Raw genomic sequence first — 18629 nt, forward strand, 5'->3', positions numbered from 1 at the left:
TCTGTGTGTTCAGCAACATCCACCTTTCCAGCTCCCCTACGGACTGTCTGGCTACCAATAGTGCTTCGGCTGCCGTGCATCAAGACCCTCTGGCGGGGTGACCGGCCTGGCTGCCTCCTCAGGGGAAACCGGTGTACGGTCCAGAGTTTCCACCACCCGGACGTAACATGGGGCATGCCTACGATGACCTGGTCGCCTCGAAACAGCCGGAAAACTAAATATTCTTACAGAGAGAAACATTAGAAAAGCTAATCTGCCTCAGAGCAGTCCCCAAAGAAATAGATAGCCCCCCACATGTAAAGACTACGGTGATATAGGAAAACACAATACGTAGCTAGAGAATAGATTCAGCAAAGATGCGGCCCAAACTATCTGCATAGGAAAGAATAGGAAAGAACACTGACTGCAGCCATAAAAACCCTAGTAAATACCAGCACGCCTGGTATGGAAAAAATACTGAGCCTACACAGGCTCTCCCCCACTATATCAGTATTCTGGTGTTACTGGGATCCAAGAAAAACACTGATATAGAGGAGGGACTGAGTTTAGTACCAAGCATGAAAAAACCTAGCAGAACATGGAGCAAGGTACACAAATACTCCCAGCAGGGAATGATCCAACTCCACCAAGAACTCCACACAGGCAAAATAACAAGAAAGTGAAAACCATAGGGTGTATTTAGGGTGTATAAAAAGAGAGATTAGATCCCGTGATCCCAACGTATTGTTACCCCTCTATAAATCACTTGTAAGGCCGCATCTAGAATACGGGATCCAGTTTTGGGTTCCACATTTTAAAAAGGACATTCAGAAGTTAGAGTCAGTTCAAAGGCAGCTAACTAGACTACTACTCTTACGGTTCCCGTTTCTGGGGATCTGTGTGTCTCCTTATCCTTTGCTGTGGTCTGGCTATGCTATATCTTGGTCCCAGGTCTGTGTGGCGCTGGAGACTATGTTCTGATTTCATGCTACTGAGCATGTGCGAGCGCTGGAGACTAAGTCCTATCTTGGAGCCACTGCACATGTGCGGGTGACATCATCGCTGACACGAGGTCACATGTCTCTGACACATTCTAAGCCGATTGGCCGCTGGTCATGTGCTTATGATGCTTCGCTCTGTGATAGGCCAGCGTGACGTCATTGCTGACGATTCTCGCAGCGGATTGGCTGGTGTCCTCCATCTTGGATGAGGCACAGAGTCTATATAAGACCCTGACGCACGCTGCTCGGCGCTCAGTCCTCTTGGTTCCTGCATAGGAGTAGACGCTCTGTGCATGTCCCTTGCAGCACCTATTGTCTATCTAGGTGAGCGTTATCGGTAGGGTAAAAGCTCTTGTACCTTGCAGCTTATGATGTGGTCCGTATCCTTGCACCTTACTGGAGCGGACATAGGCAGGTGCTTGCTGCCCTTGTTCTGACTGGGCCTTGTGGTTCTACTCTGAGGGGAGCGCTATCGGTAGGGTAGCGCTCTTGTACCTTTCAGCCGTACTGTTGTCCGTGTCCTCGCACCTTAGGGGAGCGGACATAGGTAGGTCAGGTGGTCGTTGCCTTCTAGGGTAACGCTCGACTACGCTGCCTCCTGCAGCAGTCCGTATCCTCGCACACTAGGGGAGCGGTCATAGGCAGGAGTTTCAAGCTAGCAGCATTGCACAAGTGGAGCGGACATAGGTAGGTGTCATATTGGACACACTACACTTAAGGCTACTTTACACACTGTGATATCGGTCCCGATATCGCTAGTGTGGGTACCCGCCCCCATCTGTTGCGCGACACGGGCATATCGCTGCCCGTGCCGCACAACATCGCCCAGACCCGTCAAACATACTTACCTGTCCGGCGACGTCGCTGTGACGGGCGAACCGCCTCCTTTCTAAGGGGGCGGTCCATGCGGCGTCACAGCGACGTCACTGAAACGTCACTGAACCGCCGCCCTATAGCAGCGGAGGGGCGGAGATGAGCGGGACGTAACATCCCGCCCACCTCAATCCTTCCGCATAGCGGCCGGAGGCAGGTAAGGGGAGCTTCCTCGTTCCTGCGGTGTCACACGGAGCGATGTGTGCTGCCGCAGGAACGAGGAACAACTTCGTTACTGCTGCAGTAACGATTTTTAAGAATGGACCCCCGTGTCGCCGATTAGCGATTTTGCACGTTTTTGCAACGATGCAAAATCGCTTATCGGTGTCACACGCAACGGCATCGCTAATGCGGCCGGATGTGCGTCACAAATTCCGTGACCCCAACGACTCCGCATTAGCGATGTCGCAGCGTGTAAAGCCCGCTTTAGTCTCTGTGACTGTTAACTGAGACAGGTGCTTTCACGCTCACAGATTGGGAGACTTCTTTGCACTTTTATGTTGTATTCCTCACTCTTTTGCATTTCCACTCCTATGTTATGCTAAGAGGTAGTCGCTATGACTTAAACAGTATACACCGCTATTGGCCTTGGTGACACTGTGACGCAACAGTGTCAGTACCGCTTTGGTGGTACAGGTTTCCCCTACCCTCTGCCCTACTCTGCAGCAGAGCTCTGCACGGTGGACCCTGACTGTTGGATAGCCTTCCATTCCCTTATTATCCGACAGCCCCCGTAACAACTACAAGGAATGGAAGGCCTCCCATATGATGACAGTTTTGAAAAAGTTAGATATGTTTAGCTTAGAAAAATGACGTCTCAGAGGAGATCTCATTTATATGTATGTGTGGTCAATATAAAGGATTGGCACATGACTTGTTTCTTCCAAAGACAATACTAAGGACCAGGGGACATACACAGAGGTACAAAGACCAACTTATCTGAGAGGAGTTCTGGTAGACACAGACAAAAGGGCTGGTTTCAGAATGTCCTTAGCACACAGGAGATATATTGAGCACCAGCAAGGAACAGGAGGAAACTACTCAGTTATATAGGCCCAATCCGAATGGCCTGATTGCCAATCCTCCTCAGCTGTCTGTTTCCCATTCAGCAAGTCAACTGCCCTACCAGCACTGACCACAAGAGGGAGCCCCAAACTGAAATCTAATTCAAATGTATTTACAACAGTATTATAAAAGAATGTAAAATAAAAAAAACAGCACTAGATGCCACCATGAAGTTTTCTTTCAAATTTCTGGATGGTAAACTGTCAGCCATGATGCCCACATCACAGTGTATATGGCAGAGCAGGTCAATGCGCCGCTGCCTGGTAGGATCCACTGAAGTTCCGTCACCGCTGAAATCACCTGCACATGACCAACTGCTGTTTCAAACGTCAACAGAGGTGATTGCACTGAAGTCTACAGACGGGAAGAAATTTCTGACAATGGTATCCCCTGGACATGGAGAAGACAGTGAGAAGAAGAGAAAAGAGAAGGGAAAGAGAGAAGAGGACAGAGATACCACTGTATTCAAGGAGATCTCAAAGAAGATGAGGGAGGACAAAGACAATGGATTGGAGGATAAAGAACCAACACCTAGATGCAGTGGAGACCCCAGAACATCCAGCCCCTACCCCAGGGTTAACATGAGCCACTTCAATGTCCACAAAATCTTGGGTATGGGCAGCTTTGGCAAAGTGAGTATATATTTTTTTTTATAAAACTATCTTTGCCATTTTATCTCCATCAGTGTACCTCTGTAGGTAGATATTCATTGAAATGGTCTTCTAGGTGGTGGCTGAAAAAAAACCTCCAGACCCTCCCCTGCCGCCATGACCACTTTGTATTTCACATATTGGCACATCTTATCACCATAGTTAGGTGTAATGCTGCTATAAATGGGTGTTCTGATTAATTGAAGAGCTAATCCCTGGGGTCACATCTTTGGGGAGTGGGGGGGACATGGTTTATTTCCTTGTACTGGTCCATATATGCTATTATCAGGATACAATATATACTTTGACCTCTATGTTTCAGTAAACCTTAAATCAGCTTCACATTGACATAAAACCAACACTGACCCTAATTAGGACAAACACTACATGGCTCTTTGAGCTATTTGTACGCATATGATAATGGTCAAATACTCCATTAAGATGTCTCCATAAAGGATCCAAGAGTCAGACAGTTCATTATGTCGATAGCTTAGCTTTGCTCAGCTATAAGGTCCTTTTTACTAAAAGTCTCCCACACCACTTATTCCACCGGTTTCTTGTGCAGTAGATAAACCAGCTAAGTTCTGTCTCCCTACACTTTCTAAGCATTCGCAATTAATTTTCCCAGGTGGTCCTGGCATCAGTCCCAGGCCGAAACATCCAGATAGCTGTAAAAATTATTGCCAAAAAAGAGGGCAACACAACCACCATCATGAGAGAGCGGCGGATACTCCTAGGGACCAGAGACTGTCCATTCATATGTCACCTGTATGCCGCACAACAGTCTCAGAAGCTTGCGTATTTCATCATGGAGTATCTCTCTGGTGGCAGCCTGAAGGCTTTGATTGATATGTGCGGGTACTTGGACACTGACACTGTAAGGTAAAAAATAGGACGGTATACCAAAATAATAAAAGCTGAGGTTGGGATGTAGCTGAGACAGGGATGGAAGGGTATGTGGTCCATGCGGGCAGATGTAACGATGATGACATCGATACTACACACTGTTGTCTCCATCAGATTCTACACAGCAGAGATAGTATGTGGCCTCTAGTTCCTCCATGGACACAACATCGTCCACCGGTAAGCAGAACTCTCCTCCTTCTATCTGTCCCCTGTATATTCTTGTCTTCGCCATCCAGTCTTGCAGTTACCCATTTCTCATCTCTAGTATCAATGGGAAGAGTTCTCATTCTGTTTTCCTATTTAATTGCAGAGATCTAAAGCTGCAAAGCATCATGTTGGATGCAGATGGCCACATCCGAATTATCGAGCTGGGACTCGCCCGAGATGGTGTCACCGTCTCTGATACTATCTGTGGAGTGATGGCTAGTCTTCATTACATGGCTCCTGAGGTGCTTTGCAAAACAGCATACAGCACAGCAGTTGATTGGTGGAGCCTGGGGACTGTGGTGTCCATGATGGCAACAGGTCGCTCCCCATTTCCATCTTGGCTTGATGCTGACTTGAAACACCTAATCCAGCAACTACTTCACAAGGATCCTCAGAAGCAATTGGGTGTGTGCAGGAAAATCAGAGCACATCCATTCTTTACCACCATTGGCTGGGAGGAGCTGGAGGAAAGGAGAGCACGGCCGCCATTTACACCATTCAGACCAGTTAAGGAGAACCATCTTATGCAGTGGCCGGAGGAAAACAAAGACCTAGACCCGTGGCCGGATTTAACTACATATTTCCAAGCTGCGCCCGGTAAGAAACATCTTGTCTGGGGATTACACTCATCAGATGTTCTTCTCACCTTGTGGTCATTTGCATTGTCCTTGTCTTCTCCCCCTGTCTTTGCCAATGACTAAACTATGACTCTGTTATTCTTAAGAGGATGAAAAGATCAGGGCTATGAGAGAATCCAAGACCATCTGGTGAGTGACTGCTGTGCATGCAGGACACCAATCATTATATCCGTACATCATATCTGATGTTACATAGGGGAATGCTTCATTATAAAGATCATTCTAAGATAACAGATGATCTAGGAAATACAAGTTTCTGAATAATCTTCTTATGTCTTGCAGGATGAGCCCATGCCAACTGCTCAAAACTTCTTGCCTCCTGACCCTTACCTAATGTCTCTGCTGCCATGTGTCACCTCGGCTGCCATAAAACATCATCTCTCTCTGTAACATCTTCATGCCCGACTACTGCCATCGTAGCCCTGCACCATGCTCTTCACTGCATCCTCCAATCTTGGGCTAGCACCTGACATCATCCAGCCTGAAGATACTCTGCCCCCCAGGAGCGGCTTGTGCTTGATGTCCATTATTCCTGAACTCCGCTCCGCACAGTCTGGGTAAGTATATCACCAATCACACACCACATCATCCACACTACATGATAGGTATAGACACCCTCACATAGACAAGTAGATCAAAGACGGAGATTTTGGCTTTGATCCTGGGATTTAATTTGATCGCCATATTTGGGGTCGGTAAGTAATTTTTCCCCCTAAAATAAGGACAAGTGGCCCATTCCTCAAAGGGCATTTTTGCCTCCCTCTGGATCTACATAGCCTTAAAAAGGTTCAGTATAATAGAACAATCAGTAGATTTACACATAAGTAGTGTCCAAAAAAGATATAAAAATTGAAAAATATTTTTAAAAAATTATTTATTTTACACAAGCTTTTTTTAGTCAATATATACAACAATAGATTATATATTTTTTTAAAAAAAAATTCTCACACAACTATCAGGTTAGGACCCTTTGATCCTGGGATTTAATCTGATCGCCATATTTGGTGTCGGGAAGGAATTTTCCCACCTAATATGAGGATAATTGGCCCAGTCCTCACAGGGGGGTTTCGCCTTCCTGGTAGTCAATGCGGCCCATAAATAGGATTATTAATCTGATATTTGTATAAATGACACATATATAATAATAAAATAAATAATAACCTCCACCCATTATAAAAATCTTTTTTTTATCACTTTACATCTTTGTTCTTGTCTTTAATTCATTGGACGTCTATTTGGTGAATGTGGGTTTAGCCGTACCGCCCAACTTTTAAAGAAGGAAAAGAGGGATAAAGTATGCAGTGCGCTGTGCGCGCCACACTAAATTGTGGCCAAGCCTCAGCCACACCCCCAAACCACACCCATTTGGCAGTGAGGGATGTTCAGCAGACACCCCGGGCTGGTCATTCATTCAAAGTTGTATCAGCTAGAATTTTCTCATATTTACAGTGCCTTGCAAAAGTATTCGGCCCCCTTGAATTTGTTAACCTTTTCCCACATTTCAGGCTTTAAACATAAAGAAAAAAATATTGTTATGGTGAAGAATCAACAACAAGTGGGACACAATTGTGAAGTTGAACAAATTGCTTATTTTAAACATTTTTTTTAAAAAATAAAAAACTGAAAATTGAGGCTTGCAATATTATTTGTCCCCTTTACTTTCAGTGCAGCAAACTCACTCCAGAAGATCATTAAGGATCTCTGAATGATCCAATGTTGTCCTAAATGACTGATGATGATAAATATAAGCCCCCTGTGTGTAATCAAGTCTCCGTATAAATTCACATGCTCTGTGATAATCTCAGTGTTCTGTTTAAAGCGCAGATAGCATCATGAAGACCAAGGAACAGAACAGGCAGATCCGTGATACTCTTGTGGAGAGGTTTTAAGCCGGATTTGGTTACAAAAAGATTTCCAAAACTTTAAACATCCCAAGGAGCGATCATATTGAAATGGAAGGAATATTATACCACTGCAAATCTACCAAGACCCAGCTGTCCATCCAAACTTTTATCTCAAACAAGAACTGAAAGACTGATTAGAGATGCAGCCAAGAGGCCCATGATCACTCTGGATGAATTGCAGAGATCTACAGCTGGGAGAGTCTGTCCATTGGAAAACAATCAGTCGTACACTGCACAAATCTGGCTTTTATGGAAGAGTGGCAAGAAGAAAGCCATTTCTCAAAGATATCCATAAAAAGTGTCGTTTACAGTTTTCCACAAGCACCTGGGAGACACACCAAACATGTAGAAGAAGGTGCTCTGGTCAGATGAAACCAAACTCGAACTTTTCGGGAACAATGCCAAATGATATGTTTGGCGTAAAAGCAACACAGCTCATCACCCTGAACACACAATCCCCACTGTAAAACATAGTGGTGGGAGTATCATGGTAGGGCCTGCTTTTCTTCAGCAGGGACAGGGAGGATGGTTAAAATTGATGGGAAGATGGATGGAGCCAAATACAGGACCATTCTTGAAGAAAACCTGTTGGAGTCTGCAAAAGACCCAAGACTGGGACGGAGATTTGTCTTCCAACAAGACAATGATCCCAAACATAAAGCAAAATCTACAATGGAATGGTTCAAAAATAAACGTATCCAGGTGTTACAATGGCCAAGTCAAAGTCCAGACCTGAATCCAATCGAGAATCTGTGGAAAGAGCTGAAAACTGCTGTTCACAAACGCTCTCCATCTAACCTCACTCAGTTTGAGCTATTTGCAAAGGAAAAATGGGCAACAGTTTCAGTCTCTCAATGTGCAAAACTGATAGAGACATACCCCAAGCGACTTGCAGCTGTAATCGCAGCAAAAGGTGGTGCTACAAAGTATTAACTTAAATGGGATGAATAATATTGCCCGCCCCTCTTTTTTCATTTTTTTATTTTTTAAAACTGCTTAAAATAAGCAATAAATTTTGTTCAACTTCACAATTGTGTCCCACTTGTTGTTGATTCTTCACCATTAATGAAAAATGTTTATGTTTGAAGCCTGAAATGTGGGTAAAGGTTGACAAATTCAAGGGGGTCGAATACTTTTGCAAGGCTATGTATATAAGCTTCACAATATGACATTGCTTTCTTGCTTCTATAAAGCCGTGTTCAAACATTACAGAAATCCTGTGTTCTTGTTTTCCGCACCAAATTATACAATAACAATCTTCTTATCTTCTCTGATTATTGCATTTTTGCTGCATTTTTTATGCCTTTTCCCCTTTGTTTCATGCGTTTTGGGTGCAGATGTAAAACCGTGGTTTTTAGTGCTTTTATAATACAGAAAAGCTTTGATTCTGCACTCAGTATCTGCGGTTTTCTCCTGCATTTTTTAAGCTCCACATAGAAACCTCTAGAGAAAAAAAAGCTCCAAAACTGCAGAGTTCAGCGGCGTCTTTTCATGAAATCACATCTACTTCGCTTGGACAGTTAAAGACAGCAGAATTTATGTGCAAAAAATAAAAACCAGCAGAAAAAAATGCAGCATTTACGCTAAATGTGAACACGGACTAAATGTCCAAGCAAAGAGGATGTGATTTCATGAAAACTCAGCTCTCGGTGCTGCTGCTGAACTGTGCGGTTTTGTTGCTTTTTTTTTCTCTATAGACGTCTTTGTGGAGCCTGGGAAAAAACGCCAGCGAAAAAAATGCCATTGTATTTTTAAATGCAGAATCAAAGCTTTTCTGTAGTATTAAAAAGCATTAAAATCCCGGATTCACATCGGCACCAAACATGTATCAAATGTTAAGGAAAACGCATAAAAAACACAGCAAACACTCAATAATAAGAGAAATTTGTTACTGCGTTGTGTGCTGCGGACACTTGCAGAAAAAAAAGTAGCATTTACGCTATGTGTGAGCACGGCCTCCGCAATACATTTTTTATGGGTTTTAATAGAGAAATATAAGCAATTGCGACATTTTTTTTTATACCATTTGCTGATCCCTACAACTAATCTAATTGCAATGTTGTGCGGGTCGTTACGATTACAGAAACCCCAAATATGTCCATATTATTTGCTGATTTGTGCCGTTTATTTGTTTTTTAAAAATGCACAATAAAAATTACATTACTCTATTTTTTTATTTTTAATTTTATTATTAGAAAAAAAAAATCTTATCCTCTCCCTCTAGAATACAGGGCACAGATTCTGCTCTCTACAATGGATATCTATGTCCTGTGTAATCTGCTGTGGAGGCAGAGGCTGCTGCTTCATCTGTATAAAATCCTCCCTGTTGTCATCATAGTTTGTAGCTCAAAAGCTAAGCGCTCCCCTTGCAGTAATGTGTTTGAAAGCTGCAGGTTTGATTGAGGTGATGGGTTGAAAATATTTTTTTTTCTCATTTCTTTATAATAGTTTTATAGAAACAAAAGAAACTGACTTTTTCCTTCACCTACATAGACATACAGTATATATATACACTGTATCTCTATGTAGGTGAAGGAAAAAGTGAGATTATTTTTTCCTATAAAGCTACTATAATAATCTGTTTCTGGCTTCGGCCGGTTTCACACATCCGGCTTTTCGCCGGTTTGCCGGATCCGGAGCTCTCCCATACAGTGACTACAGTACAGTGACAGCGCAACAAGCGCCGGTCACATGCTGTCATGTGACCGCCGCATGTGACCCGGAAGTTACAGCGCTGTCACTGTACTGTATTGTCTGTACGGGAGAGCGCCGGATCCGGCAAACCGGCAAAAAGCCGGATGTGTGAAACCGGCCTTCTCAGCCTGCAATACAGGTCAAGTTACCAAATCCTCCCAGGCCTCTTAATACAGGCAATGGCTCAATGGTAGAGCTGCTGCCTATGGACAAACAAGTTCATGAGTTTTAACCAGGGCAGGTGAGGTTTTCAAGTTATGCACTGCTCTTGAGTTAATTTATTTACTGCAGTGAGAGGAGGAGCCAGGACAACAGCTATGAACAACAGTAATGTGGGAGGGAGCCCTCAAATCAGGACAGTCCCACTGAATTCAAGACGGTTAGGAGGTATGCACAGGTATTAGATACAGATCCCAGTCTAGCACATGATGGGAGTATTTAGGACGTCTCAGAGGGCACAGTGCACTGAAAAATATTAGGCCTATTCCTGAACAGAAGCAATCCAGAGTAGAGGAAGACCAGCATCCGCAGATAATTAATAAAAACCTTTGCTTTATTATTCCGTTGGTTAGAACATAGACACCATCCGGTCTACGCATTTTGAACAAAAATTGTTCTTCATCATGATACATCATCATTTTTGTTCCTTTTACTCTGGATTGCTCATATAGTGGGTCTTGCTTCTTGTACTGTGCTGTTATAGTATGTTCATAGTAGAACCTGCGCAAAAGGTGACACAGCCCGGGGAAGCTGTCACACAGGTAAATCATGATTCCTATAGATGTAGAAAATGACATGTCCTTTGTTTCCACATGCAAGCCAATGGCTAGAAAGGGCCTTGAAATTAATAGCTGAGGTACGCATAAAACTTGTTTTAACCCCTTTACCCCAGGCGATTTTCAGTTTTTCCAGGTTTTTTTTTGCTCCCCTACTTCTGAGAGCTGTAACTTTTTTATTTTTTGTCAGTCTTGCCATATAAGGGCTTATTTTTTGTGGGACGAGTTATATTTGTAAATGATGCCATTTGTTTTACTGTATAGTGTACTGGAAAACGGCCAAAAAATTACAAGTGAAAAAAAATTCCAAAAAAAAAGTGTGATTGCATGATTGTTTTTGGGATAGTTTATTCACAGTGTTCACTATATGGTAAAACTGAGGACGGTACGAGTTCGTAGACGAACATGTGTAGGTTTACTTTTATCTAAGCGGTTAAAAAAAATTCAGAAGTTTGTCCCCAAAAAAAAGCGCACTTTTTGCGCCATTTACCATGATCTGTAGCGTTCTCATTTTTCTGGATCTATGGCTCAGTAATGGCTTATTTTTTGCATCTTGAGGTGATGTTTTTAATGGCACCATTTTTGCACCGATGCTACTTTTTAATCGCTTTTTATCGCATTTTGCGCAAAATTTGCAGCGGCCAAAAAATTTAATTTGGAATTTTTTTGCCGCTACGCCGTTTACCAATTCAATTAACTGATTTTATATTTTGATAGATCAGCCATTTCTGAACACGACGATACTAAATGTGCGCATATTTTTTATTTTTTAACCCTTTAATTTTCAATGGGGTGAATAGGGGGGTGATTTGAACTTTTATCTTTTTATTTTTTTTTTAATTTTTTAAAACTTTTTTTAACTTTTTTTTTAATTTTACTAGTCCCCCTGGGGGTCTATAAGGATCACCATTTCTCCAGATAACAGCTACACAGCTGAGATCTGCAGAAAAGGAGCTCTCCTGTTACAAATGGCAGTCTGCCGGGTGTAAGAGGAAGTGACTCATGATACCTACAGGAGTCCTCACATGACACTGTATTACCATGACAACCATCGGATCCACGTGATCACATAATGTGACTTCCGATTAAGCCTGGTAAGTGAATGCTTACCGTGGCCCACTGTAATAAGGTAACAGACACAAGGGGAGAGCGAATCCTCTCCTGCTTGATAGCCGCACATGTCAGTTGTTCAAATCAGCTGATACGTGCAGCGATCGCTGCCAGCTGCCGGTGGCAGCAGGCAGACATTAACCTGACACGATCCATGACGTACCCAGTACGTCATGTGTCATGAAGAAATTAAACATCTTTTAATAGATTGATCTTTCAGTGGCTTGCAGAAATGGAAATCTACACTAGTTATAAAATAGTGTAATATTGTTCTATGATTTCCAGTAAACTAGCATTTGGAGTACATTTGGAGCCCACTAAGTTTCACCCACTTTTTAAAAAGTGGAAAGGGCAGTGTAAAAAGTACAAAAAGTTGCAAATTAAGGTTATACAGAGTGGTTAACCTGGCCTACAACAGTAAAAAAAAGTCTGGTGAGCACCACCACACAAAGTGGTTCAATAAATGTCAGTACAGTTCCATCACTGTTTGAAATTTCTGTAACTCTGTAAAACTTTGACAACAGTGAGATTTTAAGCACTTTTGAAAATCTGTAATTGGTAGTAAACAGTCTTATAATAGACCTTACATACACAAAGCGGAGATTGAAGGCACACAATGGTCTGAAATATTAACACACAAGATATGTTTTGTTTTATTGCGTGTTGATGTTTAACTCCCTTTCAGGTCAAAGGACAAGTTATTCAATTTTGCAATATTCTGTGTAAAACCGGTCTAGCGTTAAAAATGATTTTCAACCAAAATGTCACGGTAGTTAAAGTTAAATCAGACATTTATTTTTCAGACGGTTAATTAAAATCCCTATTTGTAACAGTCTGACAATATAGTTTTTCTCTCAACTCAGCAGAAGACTTTTTGCAGCTTTTATTCAATCAAGCTTGTCAGTGTGTCCAGCATGAAGCTATTCATATCCATCATTATATAAAATCAGACTTGCTGCAGATATTCACAGGGAGGTTTGTTTTCATTCAATTACTGTCATTAGATGGCTTTGAAATGATACTAGTACACTGTGAAGGCAGCAGCAAATTAGTAGGGCTCAGTTATTGATGAAAAAAATGTCATAAGTTAAACTTTGCCAGGTTGAATCCGTAACTTTTGACGGCAATATTAAACTAGTCTTTGTGTACCTGGCTTAAAACATGTGTTTAATAGTTGGTCTGGTATAGTTCAGGACTACAACTTCATAAAATAAAATAAAAGAACAAATTAATGAGGGGCTGAGTTTTGGACTAGGTTTCTATCAATGGGATGCAAATTTGTCATTTGGCTTTCACCCCCTTGCAATACTGCTCATTAACACATAAAAATCCAATGCATATATTTAGGTACTGTAATAGAATGGAAGTTTTGATGCATGTCTTGGGTTTGTGGTTTAAAAAGCCCCTCCCTGTCATGTGTCATTCATGTACATAGCATCTAGTAGGCATCTATGGAGTGGTTCTAATTAGTGATAGTGTAAAGTTTGCGTTCAGGTTCTGATATAACGCGAACTTGCATCCGAACACCGAACTTGGACTGTAAAATTAGCTGTAAAATAAAGAATACAGTTAATAAAAATGTACCACCCACTGTGGAAGCAGCCAAGCTGCTCGGATCTGGGTTCGCCATGGCTCGAGGGTTTCCGCACCCGGGGGTTGTGCGGCCACTGAAATGAAAGGGGGTATTTACAGGGGAGTTGATATGTAGTTCGTGATGCCACCCGTGGTGTACGGTAATTTGGGGAGTACCACCGCTGCTGCTGGGAGTACCCAGGGTGATGAAGTGGTGCCGTAGCCCTCCACGGGTAGGGGCGATACACCAGGACTCGGTGAGGGGGTGCCGTGGGGTGCAGGGGTCACTCTCATACTCAGCTCATAAGCAGACACTGAAAACCGGGTAAACCAAGTCTCTGGGTACCACTGCCGCTGAAAGAAGCTCATCCAGGTCCCATCCCCAATAGTGTTTCCTGGTGATCCGTGACCTGCCTCCTGGCACTTAGTTTGACTTCAACTTGGTAGCCCGGTAGTGTGAAACTTGCCGAGCCCTGCTCCCTACTATGGCTAAGTATGGGAGCTTGCTCTAAGGGCTCATGCTTGGCATTTTCTGGACCGTTTTGGATTGGAAGGTCCTATCCCCCTCGTTGCGCTAATGCCCCAATTCTGGAGCGGGTGGGAACAGATCATAAAGGCTCCATTCTCCTCAGGTGAATTGTTGGGTTGCCTGAAGCTACTCCCTGACCTAGGGTCCGTTTACCCCGTTGTGCCTTTGGTCCTGGACCTGTGATAGTGCTAGGCTGCCGGCTGTCCTCCTCGACAGGTCCAAGCACCTCGCCACAATCCCCTGTGACCGAGGGTCTGACTCCTCTAGGCCCAGACCACCATCTGCAACCTAGTCAGTTCCTTCAGGAGCCACCACTCCCGACTTCCTCTGTGCCCCTCACAGCTCGAGGGCTACTTCCCAATCTCTCACTTTCAACTCTCAGACTGACTCTCTACACTCCTCACTTCCACTCCCTGACCCCCCAGGTGGGCGACTCTATTCCACTTAAGTGTCCGCTGGTGTGTCTGGTGGGTGTGGTGCAGGGTGTATGTAGGATTTGATTTGCTGTTGGAGGCAACACTATTTAGTTAGGGACCCAGAACCAAGAGGGAGGTGGAATACTGCACGGAAGGGCAGCTTGTGCAGTACCCTGTGATAACCTGATAGTCCAGGGGCGTCACAATAAACATTGTCATTATACTTACAGGTCTCGAGACGTGTCCTGCAGACTCTGTCTCCCGCTGCTTCTCCTTCCGAGTCCAATCAATGCTGTGCCGCCCGGTAACCAATGGACCTTCAGTGACATCATAGCATGTGACTAGTCACATTTAAATGTTTCATTATCTCATTGGCTACAGACTGATCACATGGCTATGACATCATGCTAGATCCTGTCAGTGCATCTTGCTGGTACGCGGTGCTCACCCAAGCATCTCAGTACTCGGTATACTCGGCGAGTGCTGTGTACCGGCAAGATGCTCGGGCACATGGTCGGCTCCCCGTCCCTCCATGTTGGCACTCTTTATAGTCAGCCCACATGCAGGGATTGGCTGGAACAGCCGTTGATGAATAGTGTCACCGGGAATCAGGTGATCGGAGATCACCGTTGCTATAGTAACCCGCCCATCAGGTTACTATGGTAACGGTGGCAGGGGTACCGTCACCGCTTACTAACCCGCAGCTTCTGCTCATTCATTGAGTGATTAGATTGCACGGGAAGCAGCAGCGTTCTTCCTCCCATCCTGTGCTGTCTGATATAGCAGAGCTGAAAGGGGTTGAAGGAGAAAGAAGACAGAAGACCAGGATCGTGGAGGGGTGAGAGGGAGTAATAAACATGGAGTCCCTGAATGTGTCTGTGCATTTATTTTTTATTTCCAATAAAGTGTCTGTGTATTTCTTTTTTTCCCTGCTGATGTCTTTTTTTTAACCCTTTATTGGGATTCTTAATAACCGGATGAAACCTGCCTGACATTAAGAATCTCTGGCTTAATATTAGCTAGCAAAACAAAGCTGGTATTAACCCCTTATTTCCCAGCGTGCCACACAGCACCAGGGCCGCTGGAAGAGTTGAATACAGTGCCAGAAGATGGCGCTTCTATGAAAGTGCATTTTTCTGTGGCGGCTGCAGACTGCAATTCACAGCGAGGGGGCCCAGAAAGCTTGTGCCAACCTGCACTGAAGATTCCAATCCCCAGCTGCCTAGTTGTACCTGGCTGGACACAAAAATTGGGCGAAGCCCTTGTCGTTTTTTTATTTCATGAAATAATTAAAAAAAAGGCTTCCATATATATTAGGTTCTCAACTGGGTACAAATAGGCAGCTGGGGGTTGGGGGCAGCCCGTACCTGTCTGCTGTACCTGGCTAGCATACAGAAATATTGTGAAGCCCATGTCATTTTTTTTTTAGTTTTTTTGGCAAAAAGCTTAAAAAAAAAGAGGCTTCCCTGGATTTTCCATTGCCAATGAAGGTAACACCAATCAGTGGGGGTTAGCAGCCAGTAGCTGCTTAGATTACCCTTAGCTAACAATAAAAAATTCACCGGGAGCCCAAGCATATTTTTTTTAATTATTTATTTAAATAACTAAAAAAAATGGGCTTCCCTGTATTGCTTGACATCACAGTACTGTAAAAATAAATAAATCATTAAAATAAATGACATAGCGCTCCTTGGTATTTTTGATTCTCAGCGCAGATAAAGCAGACGGCTATGGGCTGCCACCCCCATCTGCCTGATTTACCTTGGCTGGCAATCAAAAGACAGGGAAGCTCATTAATTTTTTTTTATTAAAAAAATAATTAAAACAAAAAATGCGTGGGCTCCCTCCGTATTTTGATCGCCAGTCAGGTAAAGCCAAGCAGATGAGGGCTGGGATTCTCAGCAGCTTGCAGCCGCCCCTGGAAATGGCGCATTGTTTCTTAGCGCCATTTAAAGGCGCTATACCCAGCGGCTGTGATGGTGGTGGCTCGCTGGGTAACAAAGGGGTTAATACCAGCTTTGTATTCTCAGATAGTACTAAGCCCGAAATTCATTGTGTCACGCCAAATTAGACATGGCCACTATGAATTTCTAGGAAACAGTAAAAAAAAACACAACACAGAGAATTTTTTTTTATTAGAAATAGAACAAAAAAAACATTTAGAGACTCCATCTTTATTATAAAAAAATCCTTAGTCTGACGTAGTCCACTGGGACAGGAATGTCAACTTTGCTTCATCACTGTGCACAGACACAGTCTATACACAGTGAGAAGCAAAGCGTAATGTCAACTCTGCTACATCATTGTGCACAGGCAGAGTCTATACATAGTGAGAAGCAAAGCACAATATCACCTCTGCTTCATCACTGTGGACAGACACAGTCTATACACAGTGAGAAGCAAAGTGCAATGTCAACTCTGCTTCATCACTGTGCACAGACAGTGTGTACTGTATACACAGTGAGAAGCAAAGCGCAATGTCAACTCTGCTTCATTACTGTGCACAGACAGTGTCTATACACAGTGAGAAGCAAAGCGCAAGGTCAACTCTGCTACATCACTGTGCACAGACAGTGTCTATACATAGTGAGAAGCACAGAGAGCCATGTCAGGTCTGCTACATTGCTCTGGACAGAGCGATGAAGCAGAGGCTGACAGTGAGGGGATGATTGCACTTGCGTCTCGCATTTCATCACCCCACTCTCAGGACAGGAGCGCCATAGCTGCATGGAAATACATGCAGCTGACCCGCTACTGTTGGGAGATTGTGCGCCGTGATGCGATGACACTCGCATCACGGTGCACCAGGACATTTGATGACGTCATACTCATGTGACCAGTCTGTAGCCAATGAGGTAATACAACATTCACACGTGACTGGTCACATGGGTATGACGTCATGGTCAAGGCAGGTCCTTCTAGCCAGAGGTGCTTACCAGTGGGAACAGCAATGATCGGACAGATGAGGAAGAAGAAGCGCTGGGAGACAGAGTCGACAGGATGCATCGTGGGACCTGTAAGTATGATCATAATGTATCTTTAATAACTTGCTTTTTTTTTTTTTAAAGGGAACCAATCATAAGGATTTTCGTATATAAAGTAAAGCCAGTGCTATACTGGCACTATCAGGCTGCTTATCTACATACCTGTAGTGGTCAGCTCGGATATTAAGGTTTTGAATTCCAAGAAACTGAAGTTTGCAAAATGAGCAGTTTCTTGAGTGAGAGTTGCACTGGAGCAGATCCTATATTCATAGTTATCCCCCCCCCCCCCTGTTAGAATTAGCAAAAGAATTATACAAACAACTCACTTTGTCTGTGGGAGGACCTGTCTGACGTCATACCCATGTGACCTGGTATCCAGCTTTGGTGGTTGAGGCTCCGCCCCTTCTGGTCACATGGGTATAACCTCACCACAAGTCCTGCTAGACAGTGAGTCATTTGTATAATACTTATGCTAATTCTAACAGCGATTGAAGGCAGGTAGTTGGGTAGAGATGTGAGGAGTCTTACCAGACATGACCAGAGCGCTCCAGGCTGGATGGATTCAAATGTACACACGCTGAGGTGAAGCAATGGTGGTTTATTTTTCCTCCATGAACGAAAACATGCAGCAATACAGTGGTTCAAGTGGCTGTAACTGTGGTAATCTTGTGATGGTTGTCCTAGAGCTGCTACTATTGTCAAAAACTTTTCCTTTCTGAGGCCCAAAGGACAGAGATGTGCTCCTCATGATGCACTGACTGAAAGGGAAAGTAACTTGGAGTCAGGATGTGAGGTCACATGTAGGGCTGAAAACACTCCCACAGGGTGGACTAAAAAGAACCAGGGGAACAGAATGGTCTGACCAGTAGATGGCAGCAAAGGACAAGCATGTATATACATTGAACAAAATTAATTAAATAAAAGTAGATATGTCATTAAAGGTTTTAAAGAAAACAGGCAAGAACAGCACACTCCCCATCTGAAATTCACTTTTGGGGATTTCACTATTGAGTCCATAATATATCCTGAAAGGAAAGGCATATTAAATGTAAAAGCAAACATCAATTGAGTCCAAAACAAGAAGGATGACCCAAAGTTCAGGTCCGGTACATTCATCCGTAGGGACGCTCTTGACAGGCAACAGCCCAACGCTTACTGTGTGCGTGGCAATGGCAAGTTCTGGGTGTAGACACCATCCATGTCCCGAAGATGTCTAGGCCAACGTAGGTCAAAGGTGGCTCTGTAGAAAGTCTGTCCATAACTGGGTTTAAATTGGCAAGAGGGCTTCTTAATGGAATCTGCTGTTTGTTGTATAAACACTTCCA

The 18629-nt window shown here is 43.6% G+C and overlaps 1 protein-coding gene across 1 annotated transcript in view; it reads right to left on the reverse strand.

Annotated features, from left to right (window-relative positions):
• Positions 1–18629, reverse strand: part of CCDC73 (coiled-coil domain containing 73) — a 627966-nt gene that overhangs the window by 560284 nt on the left and 49053 nt on the right. The gene's annotated exons all lie outside the window — the stretch shown is intronic.

The sequence above is a fragment of the Anomaloglossus baeobatrachus genome, chromosome 10 (assembly GCF_048569485.1).
Source record: "Anomaloglossus baeobatrachus isolate aAnoBae1 chromosome 10, aAnoBae1.hap1, whole genome shotgun sequence".
Taxonomy (NCBI): Eukaryota; Metazoa; Chordata; class Amphibia; order Anura; family Aromobatidae; genus Anomaloglossus; species Anomaloglossus baeobatrachus.